This window comes from Hyla sarda, chromosome 2, assembly GCF_029499605.1.
Source record: "Hyla sarda isolate aHylSar1 chromosome 2, aHylSar1.hap1, whole genome shotgun sequence".
NCBI lineage: Eukaryota > Metazoa > Chordata > Amphibia > Anura > Hylidae > Hyla > Hyla sarda.
Window position 1 is genome coordinate 512,104,822 of NC_079190.1, and position 23,181 is coordinate 512,128,002.

The 23,181-nt window shown below is 41.8% G+C and overlaps 1 protein-coding gene across 8 annotated transcripts in view; it reads left to right on the forward strand.

Annotated features, from left to right (window-relative positions):
* The window catches only part of ZBTB20 (zinc finger and BTB domain containing 20), a 980,340-nt gene that overhangs the window by 310,103 nt on the left and 647,056 nt on the right, over positions 1 to 23,181 (forward strand). Inside the window, exon 4 of one of the 8 annotated variants that reach the window (XM_056559920.1) lies at positions 17,555 to 17,686. The exons of the other annotated variants lie outside the window; for them this stretch is intronic. The gene's annotated coding sequence lies outside the window, so the exon portion shown is untranslated. The remainder of the gene's footprint in view (positions 1 to 17,554; positions 17,687 to 23,181) is intronic. 8 annotated transcript variants of the gene reach the window in all.

The window sequence follows — 23,181 nt, forward strand, 5'->3', positions numbered from 1 at the left end:
GGGGTTTATGATATTACATTTGTTAGTGGTCCATAATGGGGCTCATGATAAAGTCCCTGGAGGTCTAAGGCATTGAAATGGTTAAGTCCCTGGCGGGGTTGAGGATAGTTAAGAGGTTGGTGATGAATTACCTGATGGACGGGAGAAGTAAGGGGATTCATAATAATAATAATGTTCTAAGTCAATGTTTCCCAACCAGGGTGCCTCCAGCTGTTGCAAAACTACAACTCCTAGAATTCCCGCTGGAAGTTCTAATTTTGCAACAGCTGGAGGCACCATGGTTGGGAAACACTGGTCTAAGTCAATAAAGGAGTTGTTGATAAAGTCCCTGGTGGTCTAGGGCAGTAAAAGGGTTTATGATATTACATTTATCATGTGGCTCATGATAAAGTCCCTGGAGGTCTAAGGCATTGAAATGGTTAAGTCCCTGGCGGGGTTGAGGATAGTTAAGAGGTTGGTGATAAATTACCTGATGGACGGGAGAAGTAAGGGGATTCATAGTAATAATAATAATAATATTAAAGGTCCAAGTCACTTTTTCCCAACCAGGGTGCCTCCAGCTGTTGCAAATCTACAACTCCCAGCATGCCCGGACAGCCGAAGGCTGTCCGGGCATGCTGGGAGTTGTAGTTTTGCAACAGCTGGAAGCAACCTGGTTGGGAAACACTGGTCTAAGTCATTAAAAGAGTTGTTGATAAAGTCCCTGGTGGTCTGGGGCATTGATATAACCATTCAGCTGTGCACTTCTTATTGTCCCCCTGTATTATTTGTTGACCTGTCCTCAGAACCTCCTCATGCCCAGGTGCCCTTCTTTATAGCCCATTGCTTTGTAGTGTTCACTTGGCACGTCATGAACCTACACTATGGTGTTGCTCATCGTGCAGTCCCCCCCTCCCTCTTGATCCCTCTTGACCATCCAGACATTGTGGCGTGACCTTACGGCTCCCGCAGCCCTTCATTGTGCCACTTTGTTCCTGCTGAAATGAAAACCCCTTTGCTCCTCATTTATTAATAACATACGGGGGAAGAAGTTTTGTTCTTCGTTACCTGCTATGAAATCCAATCACATTATCATTGTTTTACTTCGCTTTCTGCAGCCCCATGCAAGGAAATTATATGATTCTCCCCCCCCCCCCCTCCTCCTATGTCCTGGAATTAACCTAAACCTCCAGCACCAGGTCGGGAGGGTAACGTCCAGGAGAATTTGCATTGTGTACCTTTTTTATTTTATTTTATTTTATATATTTTTTTATTTTTTTTATTTTAGGCATAAATCAGATTTTTGTGTGCAACCTTTTTGTTATCAGAAGGCGAGATGAATCATCTTCTTCTCATAAAGGATAATGCGCGGCGCTTTACATGGATATTTTTATTATAGCTTGGCACGGCCTTACCTCTCGTCTATTTTTGTTTGCTCTGTCCATATGTTGTAACATTGAGAGGGGCAGATACTTTCCCAGAACATGTTCCCTGATAAGAAGACACCACTTGGCAGCGCCGACTATGTGGGTTGCTGTAGACCACACCTTCGCAGCATTGATTCTTGCCCGCCAGCATGGCATTGACTGCATCAGTATAGTGAGTCACCCTAGATAGGTGGTATCAGTAACACGGCTATGTATAGCAGGATAAATAGCGATAAAGTGTTTGTAAACATCGTATAAACTTAATGCAAGGACAGATCTGCTACCAGCAGCCAAGTAGGAACATGCCAGGCGTATCTACAATCCGAGGTTGTTTGTTCCATCTCCCGCGGTGCCAGGCAGGGTCAGGCCACCACCTCCTATTTTGATCTATAAACCTCGGGGGTCACTGGCATGTTACTTGTTAAAGGGGTACTCCGGTGAGAAACTTATGAACTGGTGCCAGAAAGTTAAACAGATTTGTAAATTACTTCTATTTAAAAAAAAAAAAAAAAAAAAAATCTTAATCCTTCCAGTACTTATTAGCTGCTGAATACTACAGTGGAAATTTTTTTCCGTTTGAAACACAAATGGTTGACAACACGAGCACAGTGCTCTCTGCTGACATCTCTGTCCATTTTAGGAACTGTCCACGAACAGCCTATGTTTGCTATGGGGATTTCTTTTTACCCTGGACAGTTCCTAAAAATGGACAGAGATGTCAGCAGAGAGCACTGTGCTCGTGATGTCAGCAGAGAGCTCTGTGTTTCAAACTGAAAAGAATTTCCACTGTAGTATTCAGCAGCTAATAAGTACAGGAAGGATTAAGATTTATTTTTTTTTTTTATAGAAGTCATTTACAAATCTGTTTAACTTTCTGGCACCTTTAACAAATTTGTTTAACTTTCTGGCACCCCTTTAAAGGGGTACTCCGGTGGAAAACTATTTTTTTTTAAATGAACTGGTGGCAGAAAGTTAAAGGGGTATTCTGGGATTTTTTTTTTATTTGACTATGCTACAGGGGCTGTAAAGTTAGTGTAGTTCATAATATAGTGTCTGTACCTGTGTGTGACGGTTTTCTCACAATTCTTCTGTGATTTTCACCCCAATATTTATTTTTAACAGCATACAAAATGACTGTCGTCTCGGATTTTTCCCAGGTTGCAATGCGGCCGAGACATTACATCACTAGTCAGCTGATGACAGGGAGCCTGTCTGCTTCAGTGGGTGGAGAGCAATCTGAATCTCCAACTAATGCAACAGCTGTAGGCACCCTGATTGAAAACCACAGGTCTGCAGCTCATTTATGTTTTAATGGGTGGGGGGGGGGGGCTGATGTGTGGGAAGGAGGAAAATGGTATCATGGGATTTGTAGGCAAACAAGAAAACTGAAAACAGGAAATACCAGTTCACAGAAAGCTAGCCACAGTGTAATGGTAATCTCACAACATAGCCATTTATCTCCAAGACAAGTGCAGATCCTTCCTAAGCATGTCCATTACTGCCTGCCAGGTACATACTAAAATCCCCTTATGCTGGATAACCCCTTTAAAGAGATTTGTAAATTACTTCTATAAAAAAAAAAATCTATATCCTTCCAGTACTTTTTAGCAGCTGTTTGCTACAGAGGAAAATCTTTTTTTTTTCTTCGAATTTCTCTTTTGTGTTGTCCACAGTGCTCTCTACTGACACCTGATGCCCGTATCAGGAACTGTCCAGAGCAGGAGAAAATCCCCATAGCAAACCTGTGCTCTCTGGACAGTTCCTGACACGGACAGAGGTGTCAGCAGAGAGCACTGTGGACAAGACAAAAAAGAAACTCAAAAAGTAAAGAATTTCCTCCGTAGCATACAGCTGCTAAAAAGTACTAAAAGGATTTTTTAAAAAAATGTAATAGAAATTATTTACACGTCTGTTTAAATTTCTGGCACCAGTTCATTTAAAAAAAAAAAAGTTTTCCACCGGAGGACCCCTCTAAATGCTATGGCTTTATGTATTATAAAGGGACTTTCTATTCTCCTTGTCTAGATGAATCCTTTCATTATATGGCGGCATAATGTTCATGTCTGCACTGAACCCTAGAAATGAACTATACAGCACATATCCTACTAACAGCTTATAGAGTAGTAATACATAAAGGGGTTATCCAGGAAAAAACTTTTTTTTAATATATATATACATCAACTTCCTCCAGAAAGTTAAACAGATTTGTAAATTACTTCTATAAAAAAAAATATCTTAATCCTTCCAGTACTTATTAGCTGCTGAATACTACAGAGGAAATTCTTTTCTTTTTGGAACATAGTGCTCTCTACTGACATCACAAGCACAGTGCTCTCTGCTGACATCTCTGTCCATTTTAAGAACTGTCCAGAGTAGGAGAAAACATATGCTGCTCTGGACAGTTCCAAAAATGGACAGAGGTGTCAGCAGAGAGTACTGTGGTCTTGACAGAAAGGAAATTCAAAATGAAAAGAACTTCCTGTGGAGCATACAGAAGTTTATAAGTTCTAGAAGGATTATGATTTTTTAATAGAAGTCATTTACAAATCTGTTTAACTGTCTGTCCTCAGCTGATTTAAAACAAAATGTTTTCCAGTGGAGTACCCCTTTAAATAGCGACTTTCTCCTGTAATGTTATTATCTGAATTGCTTCCTTTTGCTGCAGGAGTTGATCTGATCTACTGATCTGGCTGCAGAGGAAATTCATGTTCCCCGTGGTTTGCGCGTCTATGACGGCTCTGTCTCTCCTGCACACACAATGTATTCCCGATGTACATTTCATTACAAAGATGTCACTCAAAGTCTGTCTGCTGGTTTAGACAAGCTGCTCACCCCCCCCCCCCCCCCCCCCCCAAACCTTCTGCAAATCAGAGGGAAACCTCAAGGAGCAGGCACAGGATTGTATTACAATTTAAACTCAATTTATTATTATTATTTTTAACACCATTGGTTCCAGGGCACTGTACATATGCACAAATGACATTCACATAACACAAATGCAAGTACAATGGCAGATTGATATAGAGTAGGAGAGGACCCTGCCTGAGAGGCCGCGTACAGTCTACAAGGGGAGGAAAGCAGTAGGAGAGGGCCCTGTCTGAGATGCCGCTTACAGTCTACAAGGGAGGAAAGTAGTAGGAGAGGGCCCTGCTGAGAGGCCGCGTACAGTCTACAAGGGGAGGAAAGCAGTAGGAGAGGACACTGCCTGAGAGGCCGCGTACAGTCTACAAGGGGAGGAAAGCAGTAGGAGAGGACACTGCCTGAGAGGCCGCGTACAGTCTACAAGGGGAGGAAAGCAGTAGGAGAGGACACTGCCTGAGAGGCCGCGTACAGTCCTACAAGGGAGGAAAGCAGTAGGAGAGGGCCCTGCCTGAGAGGCCGCGTACAGTCTACAAGGGGAGGAAAGCAGTAGGAGAGGACACTGCCTGAGATGCCGCATACAGTCTACAAGGGGAGGAAAGCAGTAGGAGAGGGCCCTGCCTGAGAGGCCGCGTACAGTCTACAAGGGGAGGAAAGTAGTAGGAGAGGGCCCTGCCTGAGAGGCCGCGTACAGTCTACAAGGGGAGGAAAGCAGTAGGAGAGGACACTGCCTGAGAGGCCGCGTACAGTCTACAAGGGGAGGAAAGCAGTAGGAGAGGACCCTGCCTGAGACGCCGCGTACAGTCTACAAGGGGAGGAAAGCAGTAGGAGAGGGCCCTGCCTGCTGAGGCCGCGTACAGTCTACAAGGGGAGGAAAGCAGTAGGAGAGGGCCTGCCTGAGAGGCCGCGTACAGTCTACAAGGGGAGGAAAGCAGTAGGTGAGGGCCCTGCCTGAGAGGCCGCGTACAGTCTACAAGGGGAGGAAAGCAGTAGGTGAGGACACTGCCTGAGAGGCTGCGTACAGTCTACAAGGGGAGGAAAGCAGTAGGAGAGGACCCTGCCTGAGAGGCCGCAAACAGTCTACAAGGGGAGGAAAGCAGTACGTGAGGACCCTGCCTGAGAGGCCACGTACAGTCTACAAGGGGAGAAAAGCAGTAGGAGAGGACACTGCCTGAGAGGCCGCGTACAGTCTACAAGGGGAGGAAAGCAGTAGGAGAGGACACTGCCTGAGAGGCCGCATACAGTTTACAAGGGGAGGAAAGCAGTAGGTGAGGACCCTGCCTGAGAGGCCGCGTACAGTCTACAAGAGGAGGAAAGCAGTAGGTGAGGACCCTGCCTGAGAGGCTGCGTACAGTCTACAAGGGGAGGAAAGCAGTAGGAGAGGACACTGCCTGAGAGGCTGCATACAGTCTACAAGGGGAGGAAAGCAGTAGGAGAGGACCCTGCCTGAGAGGTTGCGTACAGTCTACAAGGGGAGGAAAGCAGTAGGAGAGGACCCTGCCTGAGAGGCTGCGTACAGTCTACAAGGGGAGGAAAGCAGTAGGAGAGGACACTGCCTGAGAGGCTGCATACAGTCTACAAGGGGAGGAAAGCAGTAGGAGAGGACACTGCCTGAGAGGCTGCGTACAGTCTACAAGGGGAGGAAAGCAGTAGGAGAGGACCCTGCCTGAGAGGCCGCGTACAGTCTACAAGGGGAGGAAAGCAGTAGGAGAGGACACTGCCTGAGAGGCTGCGTACAGTCTACAAGGGAAGGAAAGCAGTAGATGAGGACCCTGCCTGGGAGGGTGTACAGTCTACAAGGGGAGGAAAGCAGTAGGTGAGGACCCTGCCTGAGAGGCCGCGTACAGTCTACAAGGGGAGGAAAGCAGTAGGAGAGGACCCTGCCTGAGAGGCCGCGTACAGTCTACAAGGGGAGGAAAGCAGTAGGTGAGGACCCTGCCTGAGAGGCCGCATACAGTCTACAAGGGGAGGAAAGCAGTAGGAGAGGACCCTGCCTGAGAGGCCGCGTACAGTCTACAAGGGGAGGAAAGCAGTAGGTGAGGACCCTGCCTGAGAGGTCGCGTACAGTCTTCAAGGGGAGGAAAGCAGTAGGTGAGGACCCTGCCTGAGAGGCCGCGTACAGTCTACAAGGGGAGGAAAGCAGTAGGTGAGGACACTGCCAGAGAGGCCACGTACAGTCTACAAGGGGAGGAAAGCAGTAGGAGAGGACCCTGCCTGGGAGGGCGTACAGTCTACAAGGGGAGGAAAGCAGTAGGAGAGGACCCTGCCTGAGAGGCCGCGTACAGTCTACAAGGGGAGGAAAGCAGTAGGTGAGGGAGACAGCAGATAGCAAGGCAGCAGGGTTATTGTAGGTTTTAGGCCTTCCTCAAGAGATACATTTCCAGATCTTGAAGGTCTTACTGGTGGTTGAGAGCCCTCCCCTTTAGCTCTATCTGTATACTGCTGCTGCTATATCTAGGGGATTAGGATATATAGTAGTTATACACCTCCCCTCCAGCTATATCTGTATACTGTTGCTATCTCTATGGGATCAGGATATATAGTAGTTATACACCTCCCCTCCAGCTCTATCAGTATACTGCTGCTATATCTATGGGATTAGAATATATAGTAGATATACACCTCCCCTCCAGCTTTATCTGTATACAGCTGCTGTTATCACTTTGTGATCAGGGTATATAGTAGTTATACACTTCCCCTCCAGGTCTATCTGTATACTGCTGCTATCGCTATGGGATCAGGATATATAGTAGTTATACCCCTCCAGCTCTATCTGTGTACTGCTGCTGCTATCTCTATGGGATCAGGATATACAGTAGATATACACCTCCCCTCCAGCTCTATCTGTATACTGCTGGTATGTTGATGGGAATAAGACTATATAGTAGTTATACACTGATCCTGAGGCTGTGCTCACTCATTGTTTTTTTTTTTTTCTTTCTTGCACTTATTTCCCTATAAAACACACAAAAAATGTACATAATGTGAACTGACCAGGTGCAGTGATCAGACTCCACCTCCCTCTCTCAGCAAAACCGTAGGATCCATGGGCAGCATTGGGAAATCATTTCAGTGATTAAATTGCATCCAGTAGGTATGGAAACTAATGCCTGCCACATTGGCTAAAATAGGTAAGCACAAGGCGTACACAAGAACCACTGCATTATTCTCTATAATGGCCTGTGCTGCATTTTTTAAGGATAAAAAGCGCACAGATAGGATCGAACTATAATCTATTTCACAAGGATCTTGACATCTGCGACCACCTTATGGGTGGGGGACATTGACCTCCTGTCGTTTGAGCAGACCAGTAACCCTATCCCTGCTGATACCACATGACGGATGGGGCCCCTACATGTATTGGTGGGGGGTTGTTACACTGTTCACTGCTGCCTCTTATGTGACGGAGAGACCACCATAGATCTTTACAGAATAGGGAGACCGTCAGCAATCAGGTAAAGACTATTGAATTCTTCTATTTACTACAGTTACGTGGTTTCCATATGGTGGACCTTTACCTGTTGCAAAACTACTACTCCCAGCCAATGGATATCCGGGCATGCTGGGAGTTGTAGTTTTGCCGTATTCTCACACTGAAGATCAGTTTTTCCCAAGCAGGTTACTAAGAGCTGTTTCAAAACTACAACTCCCAGCATGCCTGGACAGCCGTTGGCTGTCCGGGCATGCTGGGAGTTGTAGTTTTGCAGTATTTGAACACTAAAGAGCAGTGTTTCACATCCAGGGTGCCTCCAGCTGTTGCAAAACTACAAACGGTGGACCTTTACCTGATGCAAAACTATAAATCCCAGTCAACAGCTGGTCGGGCATGCTGGGAGTTGTAGTTGTGCAGTATACTCACACTGAAGAACAGTTTTTTTCCCAACCAGCGTGCCCCCAGCTGTTGCAAAACTACAATTCCCAGCATGCCCGGACAGCCGTTGGCCATTGGTTGTAGTTTTGCAGTATTCTCACACTGTAGACCAGATTTTTCGTGGCTCCAGCTGTTGCAAAACTACTGCATGCTGGAAGTTGTAGTTTTGCAGTATTTTCACACTAAAGAGCAGTGTTTCACAACCAGGGTGCCTCCAGCTGTTGCAAAACTACAAATGAGTTGTAGTTTTGCAACAGATGGAGGTCCACCATTGCTTTTGATGGATTAGCTACCACTACAAAAGTCAAAGAAAATGTGATTGCATCCTAAAAAGTTTTTATAGAACAACTTAACCGGAAAAAAATTCTAAATATTTTGGAATTTTTTTTTACGACCTATCAACACCAAAATACTGTATATTGGAGGTGGATTGTTTATCTTCTATTAGTTCTGCACCGAAATACTGTAAATACAATGATAAATTTGAATTTGTATTTAATTTACTTTTGTCACTTGCAATACCTCTTTTCACCACTGTGGGCAGTATACACTTTCCATGCATAAGGTTTACAGTGGTATATATAGGTTATTTGGGGGAAGGAAAATAACCAATGACATTGCAAATGCAAGACCTTTCTAAAATAGAACAAAACCAGCGATCCGCGTGACCGTCTATTTATTATAGAAAAACAGGTGCACTGGCCCTTTAAGTAATTTAACGATAATTCATGTTACAGGGATGAAATACAACAGTTTGGCGCAGATATACCGTAATTGTGTTTTATCTGAAATTGAACTATTTTACTAAATACTGTACGTTTTTAGGAGCTGTGGGTCAACAATGTAAAACAACAAACGACAAAAAAGTTATTAACTATAGGTATAAAATAAGTTGTAATAATAATAAAAAAAAAGATTTTTTGGTATTTTTAAACAGGCGTCATGAAGTGAAAATTCTAAGACAGATTTGGGTTCAACCAGATCTGGGACAAATAAAATATAGAAGAAACTTTTAGAATATTTTTTTTTAGATATCAGTTTTGTTATATGGTTTAATTGACAGTGATAACAAATTTATATAGTTGTTGTATTTTTTTTTACTACTTCAAAAAAAAAATTTTTTACTTTTTTTTTTTAAATAAAATAAGATATTTGAATTGCCATATTCTGGTCCCTATAACTCCCCCCCCCCCCCCCCCCCCCCCAATTTACAGAGCTGTGTTAGGGCTGGTTTTTTTCAGGGTGAGCTGTAGTTTTTATTAATACCATCCGGGTTGACAGAATTTTTTTGCAGTTTATTGTAACTGTTGTTTTATGCCTGAGGGAGGTCCTATCTGAGTAGACTGAAACGCGTTGCTTGATTATATGATGTCTTTTATAAGTTTGGGTGACCCCTGCACCTATCTGGCTGTCTAGTGTCCAGGGGGATCCCGGATTATTCTAAGTTTTACCTGGTCCAGATCTTTGAAGAGTAAAATTTTACCAAAACTGAATGCTGAATCCTCTTTCATATGACAAAATACCTCCATAGTACCAAAAGTAAAACGAAATGTAGTTTTTGGGGTCGTTTTTTTTCCATAAAAGGGAAAAAGTAAAATAAAATACTATACATGTATTGTGTAATAAAATACCGAAAATACAAAAAAATAGAAAAAAAAAGCACCGCCGCATTTCATGCCAAATGTGTTTGACTGTTTATTGATTGTAAATGGTCGGGTGATAAAGTGATGGAATCCAGAATATCAGCCTGGTACAGGATAGACGAGAAACAGCAGCGACATTCCGTATGGTTAATAGTCCTGCATCGGCCACGGGAGGAGAGATCCTGACCGGGTGATGGGGGTCACCAGTGGATGAAGCTGCAAAAGGGGGAGGACACTGGCTTTATACAGACTAGTGTTTCTCAACATGTGTCCTCCAGCTGTCGCAAAACTACAACTCCCAGCATGCACAACCAGCCTTTGCCCCAACAACTGCCCAAAACAACTAGTAGAGAGATTTGTGATCACCCCTAGTGGAGACAATCTGGTATCACCTCCTGGTCCCTGATGTTATTAGGAGCTCCCCTAGTGGAGACAATCTGGTATCACCTCCTGGTCCCTGATGTTATTAGGAGCTCCCCTAGTGGAGACAATCTGGTATCACCTCCTGGTCCCTGATGTTATTAGGAGCTCCCCTAGTGGAGACAATCTGGTATCACCTCCTGGTCCCTAATGTTATTAGGATTACCCCTAATAGAGGAAATGGGGTATTGCCTCATCTAAAGGACATCTCAATATAATTTGGGACTATGGAAGTAATACCAAATTGTCTCTACTAGGGGAGCTCCCAATATAATTAGGGACTATGGAGGTAATACCAAATTGTCTCCACTAGGGGAGCTCCCAATATAATTAGGGACTATGGAAGCAATACCAAATTGTCTCCACTAGGAGAGCTCCCAATATAATTAGGGACTATGGAAGTAATACCAAATTGTCTCCACTAGGGGAGCTCCCAATATAATTAGGGACTATGGAAGCAATACCAAATTGTCTCCACTAGGAGAGCTCCCAATATAATTAGGGACTATGGAAGTAATACCAAATTGTCTCCACTAGGGGAGCTCCCAATATAATTAGGGATTATGGAAGTAATACCAAATTGTCTCCACTAGGGGAGCTCCCAATATAATTAGGGACTATGGAAGTAATACCAAATTGTCTCCACTAGGGGAGCTCCCAATATAATTAGGGACTATGGAAGTAATACCAAATTGTCTCCACTAGGGGAGCTCCCAATATAATTAGGGACTATGGAGGTAATACCAAATTGTCTCCACTAGGGGAGCTGCCTATAACATTAAGAACTATGGAGGTAATACCATATTACCTCCATAGGCCCTAATGTTATTGGGAGCTCCCCTAGTGGAGACAATCTGGTATTACCTCCTCATCTCTAGTATTATAGGGAGCTCCCCCAGTGGAGACAATCTGGTATTACCTCCTCATCTCTAGTATTATAGGGAGCTCCCCCAGTGGAGACAATCTGGTATTACCTCTTCATCCCTAGTATTATAGGGAGCTCCCCTAGTGGAGACAATCTGGTATTACCTCCTCATCCCTAGTATTATAGGGAGCTCCCCTAGTGGAGACAATCTAGTGTTCCCCCCTCTACCCTATAATTTTTTGGATCTCCCCTAGTGAAGACAGTGTGGTATTACCTTTATAGTCTCTAATATTATTGGTAGCCCCTGTAGTGGAGACAATCTGGTATTACCCCAATAGTCTCTAATATTATTGGAAGCTCCCCTAGTGGAGACAATCTGGTATTACCCCCATAGTCTCTAATATTATTGGAAGCTCCCCTAGTGGAGACAATCTGGTATTACCCCCCATAGTCTCTAATATTATTGAAAGCCCCCCTAGTGGAGACAATCTGGTATTACCCCCATAGTCCCTAATATTATTAGAAGCCCCCCCTAGTGGTGGCAATCTGGTATTACCCCCTCCACCCTATATTTTTTTGGGATCTCCCCTAGTGGAGACGTTGTGGTATTACCTTTATAGTCACTAATATTATTGGAAGCTCCCCTAGCGAAGACAATCTGGTATTACATAGTCCCTAATATTATTGGATTGGGAGCTCCCCTAGTGGAGGCAATCTGGTATTACCCTCATAGTCCCTAATATTATTAGAAGCTCCCCTAGTGTCAATGTTGGGATCGGGGCCCCAGGAGCAGCGGTGGCCGCGGCGAGGGACTGACCTGCAGCATGGATCAGGAGTTGGGTGAGTGACAGCCTCCTGATGTTGCTTAGCAACAGCACCCAGCATGCAAAAAGGGCATGCTGGGAGCTGTACTTATGCAACAGCAGGAGGCAGACCACCACAACTCCCAGCATTCCCTTATGGGAATGCTGGGACTTAAAGTTTTGCAACAGCTGGAGGCACATTTTTTCTATGGAAAAGTGTACCTTCAGTTGTTGTATAACTACAACTCCCAGCTTGCACAAACAGCTAAAGTGCATGCTGGGAGTTGTAGTGGTGCATCTGCTGGTTGCATAACTACAACTCCCAGCATGCCTGTTGGCTGTCGGTGACTGCTGAGAGTTGTAGTTTTGCAAAAGCTGAAGGCACACTGGTTGTGAAACACAGAGTTTTTTACTTAACTCAGTGTTTCACGACCGGTGTGCCTCCAGCTGTTGAAAACTACAACTCCCAGCATGCACTGGACATGCTGGGAGTTGTAGTTTTGCAACAGCTGGAGGCACACTGCTTGTGAAACACTGAGTTAAGTAGCAAACCAGTGTGTCTCCAGCTGTTGCATAACTACAATCCCCAGCATTCCCATCCAAAGTAGTATGCCTCCAGCTGTTGCAAAACTATAACTCCCAGCATGCACTGATAGACTGTACATGCTGGGAGTTGTAGTTTTGCAACAGGTGGCTGTTCCCCCCCCCCCCCCCCCCCAATGTGAACGTACAGGGTACACTCACATGGGCGGAGGTTTACAGTAAGTATCCGGCTGCAAGTTTGAGCTGCGGCAAATTTTCTGCCGCGAGAAACTACTGTGAACCCCCGCCCGTGCGACTGTACCCTAAAAACACTACACTACACAAAATAAAATAAAAAGTAAAAAACACTACATATACACATACCGCTACACAGCCCCCCTCCCCAATAAAAATGAAAAACGTCTGGTACGCCACTGTTTCCAAAACGGAACCTCCAGCTGTTGCAAAACAACTACTCCCAGTATTGCCAGATAGCCACTGACTGTCCAGGCATGCTGGAAGTTTTATAACAGCTGGAGGCACCCTGTTTGGGAATCACTGGTGTAGAATACCCCTATGTCCACCCCTATGCAATCCCTAATTTAGGCCTCAAATGCGCATGGTGCTCTCTCACTTTGGAGCCCTGTCGTATTTCAAGGCAACAGTTTAGGGTCACATATGGGGTATCGCCGTACTCGGGAGAAATTGTGTTACAAATTTTGGGGGGTATTTTCTGCTATTACCCCATTTAAAAATGTAAAATTTTGGGGAAACCAAGCATTTTTTTTTACATATGCAAAAGTAGTGAAAGACCTGTGGGGTATTAAGGTTCACTTAACCCCTTGTTAAGTTCCCCAAGGGGTCTAGTTTCCAAAATGGTATGCCATGTGTTTTTTTTTTTTTTTCTGTTCTGTCACCATAGGGGCTTCCTAAATGCGGCATGCCCCCAGAGCAAAATTTGCTTTCAAAAAGCCAAATGTGACTCCTTCTCTTCTGAGACCTGTAGTGCGCCAGCAGAGCACTTTTCACCCCCATATGGGGTGTTTTCTGAATTGGGAGAAATTGGGCTTCAAATTTTGGGGGGTATTTTCTGCAATTACCCTTTTTAAAAATGTAAATTTTTTGGGAAACCAAGCATTTTAGGTAAAAATGTTTTTTTATTTTTTTCACATATGCAAAAGTCGTGAATCACCTGTGGGGTATTAAGGTTCACTTTACCCCTTGTTATGTTCCCCAAGGGGTCTAGTTTCCAAAATGGTATGCCATGTGTTTTTTTTTTTTTTTGCTGTTCTGGCACTATAGGGGCTTCCTAAAGGTGACATGCCCCCCAAAAACCATTTGTAGCTCCTTCCCTTCTGAGCCCTCTACTGCACCCGCCGAACACTTTACATAGACATATGAGGTATGTGCTTACTCGAGAGAAATTGGGTTTCAAATAGCAGTAAAAACTTTCTCCTTTTACCCCTTGCAAAAATTCAAAAATTGGGTCTACAAGAACATGCGAGTGTAAAAAATGAAGATTTTGAATTTTCTCCTTCACTTTGCTGCTATTCCTGTGAAACAACTAAAGGGTTAAAACGCTGACTGAATGTCATTTTGAATACTTTGGGGGGGGGTGTAGTTTTTATAATGGGGTCATTTGTGGGGTATTTCTAATATGAAGACCCTTCAAATCCACTTCAAACCTGAACTGGTTCCTGAAAAATAGTGAGTTTGAAAATTTTGTGAAAAATTTGAAAATTGCTGCTGAACTTTGAAGCCCTCTGGTGTCTTCCAAAAGTAAAAACTCATACATTTTATGATGGAAACATAAAGTAGACATATTGTATTTGTGAATAAAAATAAAATATATTTGGAATATCCATTTTCCTTACAAGCAGAGAGCTTCAAAGTTAGAAAAATGCTAAATTTTCAATTTTTTCATAAAATTTTGGAATTTTTCACCAAGAAATGATGCAATTTACCACAAAAAATTACCACTATGTTAAAGTAGAATATGTCACGAAAAAACTATCTCGGAATCAGAATGATAAGTAAAAGCATTCCAGAGTTATTAATGTTTAAAGTGACAGTGGTCAGATGTGCAAAAAACGCTCCGGTCCTTAAGGTGTAAAATGGCCTGGTCCTTAAGGGGTTAATATTGGTCGTGTCTCTTACCCTTTTGCCCTGTAAATACCCATTCAGTACAGCCGGCGTCTGGTAATGCGCGTTGCCCCCACATTGTTCTCATTGTCTTGCGTTGCGCCTTGATTCTGGGATAATTAGTCATTCCTTATTAATTATGGTACAGTGGAAATTCCTGCGCGTTCCTGCAGTCCAGAAGAATGCTATAAGCAAGGACGGCACGTTCCGGGCTTATGTTACGTTTACATGGAAAATTCTGCAGGTTTTTAATTTTACTTTTTTAATTTTTTTTTTTACATTTTTTTTTATTTTTTTGCCAAAAAAAGACAAGGTTAGACTGAAACACAAAGCAGACATAAATCCGGAGTCGGTGCGCGGGAAGCCAAAAAGTGACCTGACGGCGGTAATTCATGGACTGTTTATCCCACATGTACTTTGCACTGACTTGGTTATAGCGATTCTTTTATGTTGTCGTGTAACAACCTGTTACATCCTGATGGAGTTGGCTGCGTCTCCTTCCTATTGTTGTATATCACGGTGCCTCCAGCTGTTGTAAAACTACAACTCCCAGTATGCCTGGACAGCGTTTCCCAACAAGGATGCCTCCAGCTGTTGTAAAACTACAACTCCCAGTATGCCTGGACAGCGTTTCCCAACAAGGGTGCCTCCAGCTGTTGTAAAACTACAACTCCCAGTATGCCTGGACAGCGTTTCCCAACAAGGGTGCCTCCAGCTGTTTCAAAACTACAACTCCCAGTATGCCTGGACAGCGTTTCCCAACAAGGGTGCCTCCAGCTGTTTCAAAACTACAACTCCCAGTATGCCCGGACAGCCTTCGGCTGTCCGGGCATGCTGGTAGTTGTAGTTTTGCAACAGCTGGAGGTCCACCCGACCTCTGCTATATATTACATCTGCATATGTGAGAGGCAAGGGTCCGGCCCGCCTGCCGCACAACACGCTATGTTTATCATTGTCGGCTGTTTCCATTCTCAGATCACAATGTTCATTTTTTGCTTTCTTGGACGCCGGAGGAGTTCGCTCGTCCAGCTCCACATTTTTCTGCTCCAGGCCTCAAAGTCATTACTGTGTATAGAGAATGTGGGAGGTGATGGGGTCCTGCAGCTGACCACGTACTATATACAGCACTTATACAGGAGGAGAGAGAGAGAGAGAGAGAGATAGATAGATAGATAGATAGATATGAGATAGATAGATAGATAGATATGAGATAGATAGATAGATATGAGATAGATAGATATGAGATAGATAGATAGATATGAGATAGATATGAGATAGATAGATAGATAGATATGAGATAGATAGATATGAGATAGATAGATATGAGATAGATAGATAAATATGAGATAGATAGATAGATAGATAGATATGAGATAGATAGATTGATATGAGATAGATAGATAGATAGATAGGAGATAGATATATAGATATGAGATAGATAGATATAAGGTAGATACATATGGGATAGATAGATATGATATAGATAGATGTGAGATAGATAGATGTGAGATAGATAGATGTGAGATAGATAGATATGAGATAGATAGATAGATATGAGATAGATAGATATGATATAGATAGATAGATAGATATGAGATAGATATGAGATAGATAGATAGATAGATAGATATGAGATAGATAGATATGAGATAGATAGATATGAGATAGATAGATAAATATGAGATAGATAGATAGATATGAGATAGATAGATAGATATGAGATAGATAGATAGATAGATAGATAGATAGATAGATAGATAGGAGATAGATATATAGATATGAGATAGATAGATATGAGGTAGATAGATATGGGATAGATAGATATGATATAGATAGATGTGAGATAGATAGATGTGAGATAGATAGATATGAGATAGATAGATATCAGATAGATAGATATGAGATAGATAGATAGATAGATAGATATGAGATAGATAAATATGAGATAGATAGATATGAGATGAATAGATAGATATGAGATAGATAGATAGATAGATATGACATAGTTAGATATGAGATAGATAGGTAGATATGAGATAGATAGATATGAGATAGATAGATATGAGATAGATATGAGATAGATAGATATGAGATAGTTAGATATGAGATAGATAGATAGATAGATAGATATGAGATAGATATGAGATAGATAGATATGAGATAGAAAGATAGATATGAGATAGATAGATATGAGATAGATAGATATGAGAAATATAGATATGAGATAGATATGTATGAGATAGATAGATAGATATGAGATAGATAGATATGAGATAGATAGATAGATATGAGATAGATATGTGATAGATAGATAGATATGAGATAGAAAGATATGAGATAGATAGATATGAGATAGATAGATAGATATGAGATAGATATGAGAAATATAGATATTAGATAGATAGATATGAGATAGATAGATATGGGATAGATAGATAGATAGATAGATAGATATGAGATAGATAGATAGATAGATAGATATGAGAAATATAGATATATAGATATGAGATAGATAGATAGATAGATATGAGATAGATAGATAGATAGATATGAGATAGATAGATAGATATGAGATAGATAGATATGAGATAGATAGATAGATATGAGATAGATAGATAGATAGATATGAGAAATATAGATATATAGATATGAGAAATATAGATATGAGATAGATATGAGATAGATATATAGATATGAGATAGATAGATAGATATGAGATAGATAGGTCTTTATATATTCCGGTGAGATATAAGCTGTTCTAGCCCTCAGTATTTTCTTCTTCCCATTGACCTGTTCCATGTAATCATGTCGCTGGGATCTGTGGGTTCTTCTCACGGTCTGGTCTCCCGCCTGCGCACATCTCCCGCTGCGGAGCCTCCCTCTTCTATACGTCCATCATCAGGAATAAGGAGTAGAATCATTTATCTATCATAGTTTTTGGTGAATAACCAAAGCATCATTTTGCTGCCAGTGAAACGCTGTGTAATTTGCTGGTAATTTGAATGAATTTTCATATATTTCAGGCCGGCATACACTACAATGTTTAATTTATGAGCCTAACCCTTCCAGACGGTACCTTTATTGTGAAGGATAGTAATTAATGTCCCAATTCACTTGGTTAATGCTCTTCTGCGCACACTGCAGGGAAGTTGAAGGTAAGAAACAGTTTACAGTCGCTATTAGGTTTAATTATGCTTAATGACGCTTCGCTCTGTGTTCAGGAACGGCTCGCAGTCATTCCACTCCTCGCTGCGTTTTCCCAGGCTCCTCGTTCTCTACTTTTGATGGTGCCACTGTGTCCCATCCTCGTGTTTGTTTCACTCTACAAAGTCATTGCTGCAAGGCAGCACTAATGAGACACCTGTTTCCGTGGAGATGTAAGAGCCGCGCAGGTCCTTGTCTGCACCAAAGTAATAGGTCGGCAATGGAAACCGTTAACCCTTCAAGGGCCCCGTCTATCATGGGCCGGGCATCCATCGATTCCTACCACACTCACAATTCTACTGCAGGTAGTATATCATCCAAAGCTTCTCATCCATTATATAAATGGGAGACGAAATCTGCCTCGAAGGGTTAATACGTCTGTTAAACATGGCTGCCTGATAAATGGGCAATACAAAGGGGAAAAAGCAGGTCCAAGGTTTGTCACATACATAACTGTCCCTTCAGTCTTAGTACAGTATGAACAGAGAATTCCATCACTCCAGACTAAATAGTCAATTTATACATCATTTACATTACTTATCCTGTACTGATCCTGAGTTATATCCTGTATTATACTCCAGAGCTGTACTCACTATTCTGCTGGTGAGGTCACTGTGTACATACATTACATTACTTATCCTGTACTGATCCTGAGTTATATCCTGTATTATACTCCAGAGCTGTACTCACTATTCTGCTGGTGAGGTCACTGTGTACATACATTACATTACTTATCCTGTACTGATCCTGAGTTATATCCTGTATTATACTCCAGAGCTGTACTCACTATTCTGCTGGTGAGGTCACTGTGTACATACATTACATTACTTATCCTGTACTGATCCTGAGTTATATCCTGTATTATACCCCAGAGCTGTACTCACTATTCTGCTGGTAAGGTCACTGTGTACATACATTACATTACTTATCCTGTACTGATCCTGAGTTATATCCTGTATTATACTCCAGAGCTGTACTCACTATTCTGCTGGTGAGGTCACTGTGTACATACATTACATTACTTATCCTATACTGATCCTGAGTTATATCCTGTATTATTCACCAGAGCTGTACTCACTATTCTGCTGGTGGGGTCACTGTGTACATACATTACATTACTTATCCTGTACTGATCCTGAGTTATATCCTGTATTATACTCCAGAGCTGTACTCACTATTCTGCTGGTGAGGTCACTGTGTACATACATTACATTACTTATCCTGTACTGATCCTGAGTTATATCCTGTATTATACTCCAGAGCTGTACTCACTATTCTGCTGGTGAGGTCACTGTGTACATACATTACATTACTTATCCTGTACTGATCCTGAGTTATATCCTGTATTATACCCCAGAGCTGTACTCACTATTCTGCTGGTGAGGTCACTGTGTACATACATTACATTACTTATCCTGTACTGATCCTGAGTTATATCCTGTATTATACTCCAGAGCTGTACTCACTATTCTGCTGGTGAGGTCACTGTGTACATACATTACATTACTTATCCTGTACTGATCCTGAGTTATATCCTGTATTATACCCCAGAGCTGTACTCACTATTCTGCTGGTAAGGTCACTGTGTACATACATTACATTACTTATCCTGTACTGATCCTGAGTTATATCCTGTATTATACTCCAGAGCTGTACTCACTATTCTGCTGGTGAGGTCACTGTGTACATACATTACATTACTTATCCTATACTGATCCTGAGTTATATCCTGTATTATTCACCAGAGCTGTACTCACTATTCTGCTGGTGGGGTCACTGTGTACATACATTACATTACTTATCCTGTACTGATCCTGAGTTATATCCTGTATTATACTCCAGAGCTGTACTCACTATTCTGCTGGTGAGGTCACTGTGTACATACATTACATTACTTATCCTGTACTGATCCTGAGTTATATCCTGTATTATTCACCAGAGCTGTACTCACTATTCTGCTGGTGGGGTCACTGTGTACATACATTACATTACTTATCCTGTACTGATCCTGAGTTATATCCTGTATTATACCCCAGAGCTGTACTCACTATTCTGCTGGTGAGATCACTGTGTACATACATTACATTACTTATCCTGTTCTGATCCTGAGTTATATCCTGTATTATACTCCAGAGCTGTACTCACTATTCTGCTGGTGAGATCACTGTGTATATACATTACAATACCTATCCTGTACTGATCCTGAGTTATATCCTGTATTATACTCCAGAGCTGTACTCACTATTCTGCTGGTGGGGTCACTGTGTACATACATTACATTACTTATCCTGTACTGATCCTGAGTTATATCCTGTATTATACTCCAGAGCTGTACTCACTATTCTGCTGGTGAGGTTACTGTGTACATACATTACATTACTTATCCTATACTGATCCTGAGTTATATCCTGTATTATACTCCAGAGATGCACTCACTATTCTGCTGGTGAGGTCACTGTGTACATACATTACATTACTTGTCCTGTACTGATCCTGAGCTATATCCTGTATTATTCACCAGAGCTGTACTCACTATTCTGCTGGTGGGGTCACTGTGTACATACATTACATTACTTATCCTGTACTGATCCTGAGTTATATCCTGTATTATACTCCAGAGCTGTACTCACTATTCTGCTGGTGAGGTCACTGTGTACATACATTACATTACTTATCCTGTACTGATCCTGAGTTATATCCTGTATTATACCCCAGAGCTGCACTCACTATTCTGCTGGTGAGATCACTGTGTATATACATTACATTACTTATCCTGTACTGATCCTGTGTTATATCCTGTATTATACTCCAGAGCTGTACTCACTATTCTGCTGGTGAGGTCATTGTTTACATACATTACATTACTTATCCTGTGCTGATCCTGAGTTATATCCTGTATTATACCCCAGAGCTGTACTCACTATTCTGCTGGTGAGGTCACTGTGTATATACATTACATTACTTATCCTGTACTGATCCTGAGTTATATCCTGTATTATACTCCAGAGCTGTACTCACTATTCTGCTGGTGGCGTCACTTTGTACATACATTATATTACTACTCTGGAGCAGTGGCATAACTACTATCTTTTCGTCTACAAAAACGTCACTAATAAAGGTAAACCTACCCAATAGACCTTTTCCTTACAATGGACTATGCACTAAATGTTAGTGCACAGCCCGGACACTTGCCCCTATGGCCACTACCATTTCTGCCTTCTCTGTTCTAACAGAAATAAACTGGTTCTCCCTTTTGAGCCACATACGGTGAACGCATAGGAGACAATTTTAAGACACTTTTATCTTTTTCTAAGGTCTTACTATGTCAGGCTTAGATGAGGGGTCACCACTTTTTGGTTGTTCTAAAACTAAGATGGTGCAAGTTAAATCACCTGCAAAAACTCTTCAAAAGTCGTCCACAACCTAAAATGCCCTTAATTAAAAATCACATGGAAACAGGATGCAACAATTTATGCAATAAATTTAGATTAAAAAAACAACAACAACAACAACGGAGTAAACAGTTTGATAAATTCCTCCCATTGTCCCAAGAACTGGTAGAAAAAAAATTACACAGTTTTTCAGATATTTAAAATACTTCTTTCTTATTTCTACATTTAAAGATGTTGTGCCATTTTCAAACCAGTCATTTTTTAGATGAAAAGGGCTCAAAATACCTGCCAAAAATGTTCCAAAAAAAGTTTTTAGAGGTGTAAACACTTTAATTTAAGGGGCACTAAGTTTTACCAAATGGGAATTACCAGCCGTTTTTCCACTGAGTTGGGTCAAACTGAATTAGAAAAAGCTTTCCTTCCAGACTCTCCATGTTGTGACAGTTTTCCACTCTATTTCTATTTTCTGATTGTAATTTTTGATCAGGGAAACTGAATGCTATGAGTTCAATGTGTTCTGCTTCCTAAACCCATCTAATACACAATGTATGATCAGGGAAGCTGAATGCTATGAGTTCAATGTGTTCTGCTTCCTAAACCCATCTAATACACAATGTATGATCAGGGAAGCTGAATGCTATGAGTTCAATGTGTTCTGCTTCCTAAACCCATCTAATACACAATGTATGATCAGGGAAGCTGAATGCTATGAGTTCAATGTGTTCTGCTTCCTAAACCCATCTAATACACAATACACCTGGAATATGCTGTTCAGTTTTGGGCACCTGTCCATAAAAGGGACACTGCGGAGTTGGAAAGGGTGCAAAGACGCGCGACTAAACTAATATGGGGCATGGAACATCTTAGCTATGAGGAGCGATTAAAGGAGTTACAATTGTTTAGTCTTGAGAAGAGACATATAAGGGGGGATATGATAAACGTATATAAGTATATTAATGGCCCATACAAAAAATATGGAGAAAAACTGTTCCAGGTTAAACCCCCCCAAAGGACGAGGGGGCACTCCCTCCGTCTGGAGAAGAAAAAGTTTAGTCTCAAGGGGCGACACGCCTTCTTTACCGTGAGGACTGTGAATTTATGGAACGGTCTACCTCAGGAACTGGTCACAGCAGGAACAATTAACAGCTTTAAAACAGGATTAGATAAATTCATGGAACAAAATAACATTAATGCTTATGAAGAAATATAAAATCTCATCCCTTCCCCAATATCGCGCCGCACCCCTACCCCTTAATTCCCTGGTTGAACTTGATGGACATATGTCTTTTTTCGACCGTACTAACTATGTAACTATGTATGATCAGGGAAGCTGAATGCTATGAGTTCAATGTGTTCAGCTTCCTAAACACTATAATACACAATGTATGATCAGGGAAGCTGAATGCTATGAAAGCAAAGTGTTCAGCTTCCTAAACGCTTCAATACACAATGTATGATCAGGGAAGCTGAATGCTATGAAAGCAAAGTGTTCAGCTTCCTAAACGCTTCAATACACAATGTATGATCAGGGAAGCTGAATGCTATGAGTTCAATGTGTTCAGCTTCCTAAACACTATAATACACAATGTTTGATCAGGGAAGCTGAATGTTATAAGACCAATGTGTTCAGCTTCCTAAACACTATAATACACAATCTATGATCAGGGAAGCTGACTGCTATGAAAGCAATGTGTTCAGCTTCCTAAACACTATAATACACAATGTGTGATCAGGGAAGCTGACTGTTATGATCACAATGTGTTCCACTTCCCAAACACTATAATACACAGTGTATGATAAGGGAAGCTGACTGCTATGAAAACAAAGTGTTCAGCTTCCTAAACATATCTAATACCAGTGTTTCCGAACTAGTGTGTCTCTAGCTGTTGCACAACTACAACTCTCAGCATGCCCAGACAGCCTTCGGCTGTCTGGGCATGCTGTGAGTAGTAGTTTTGCATTAGCTGGAGGTGGATCGGTTGGAAAACACTATAATACACAAGGTATGGTCAGGGAAGCTGAATGCAAGAAAGAAATGTGTTCAGCTTCCTATA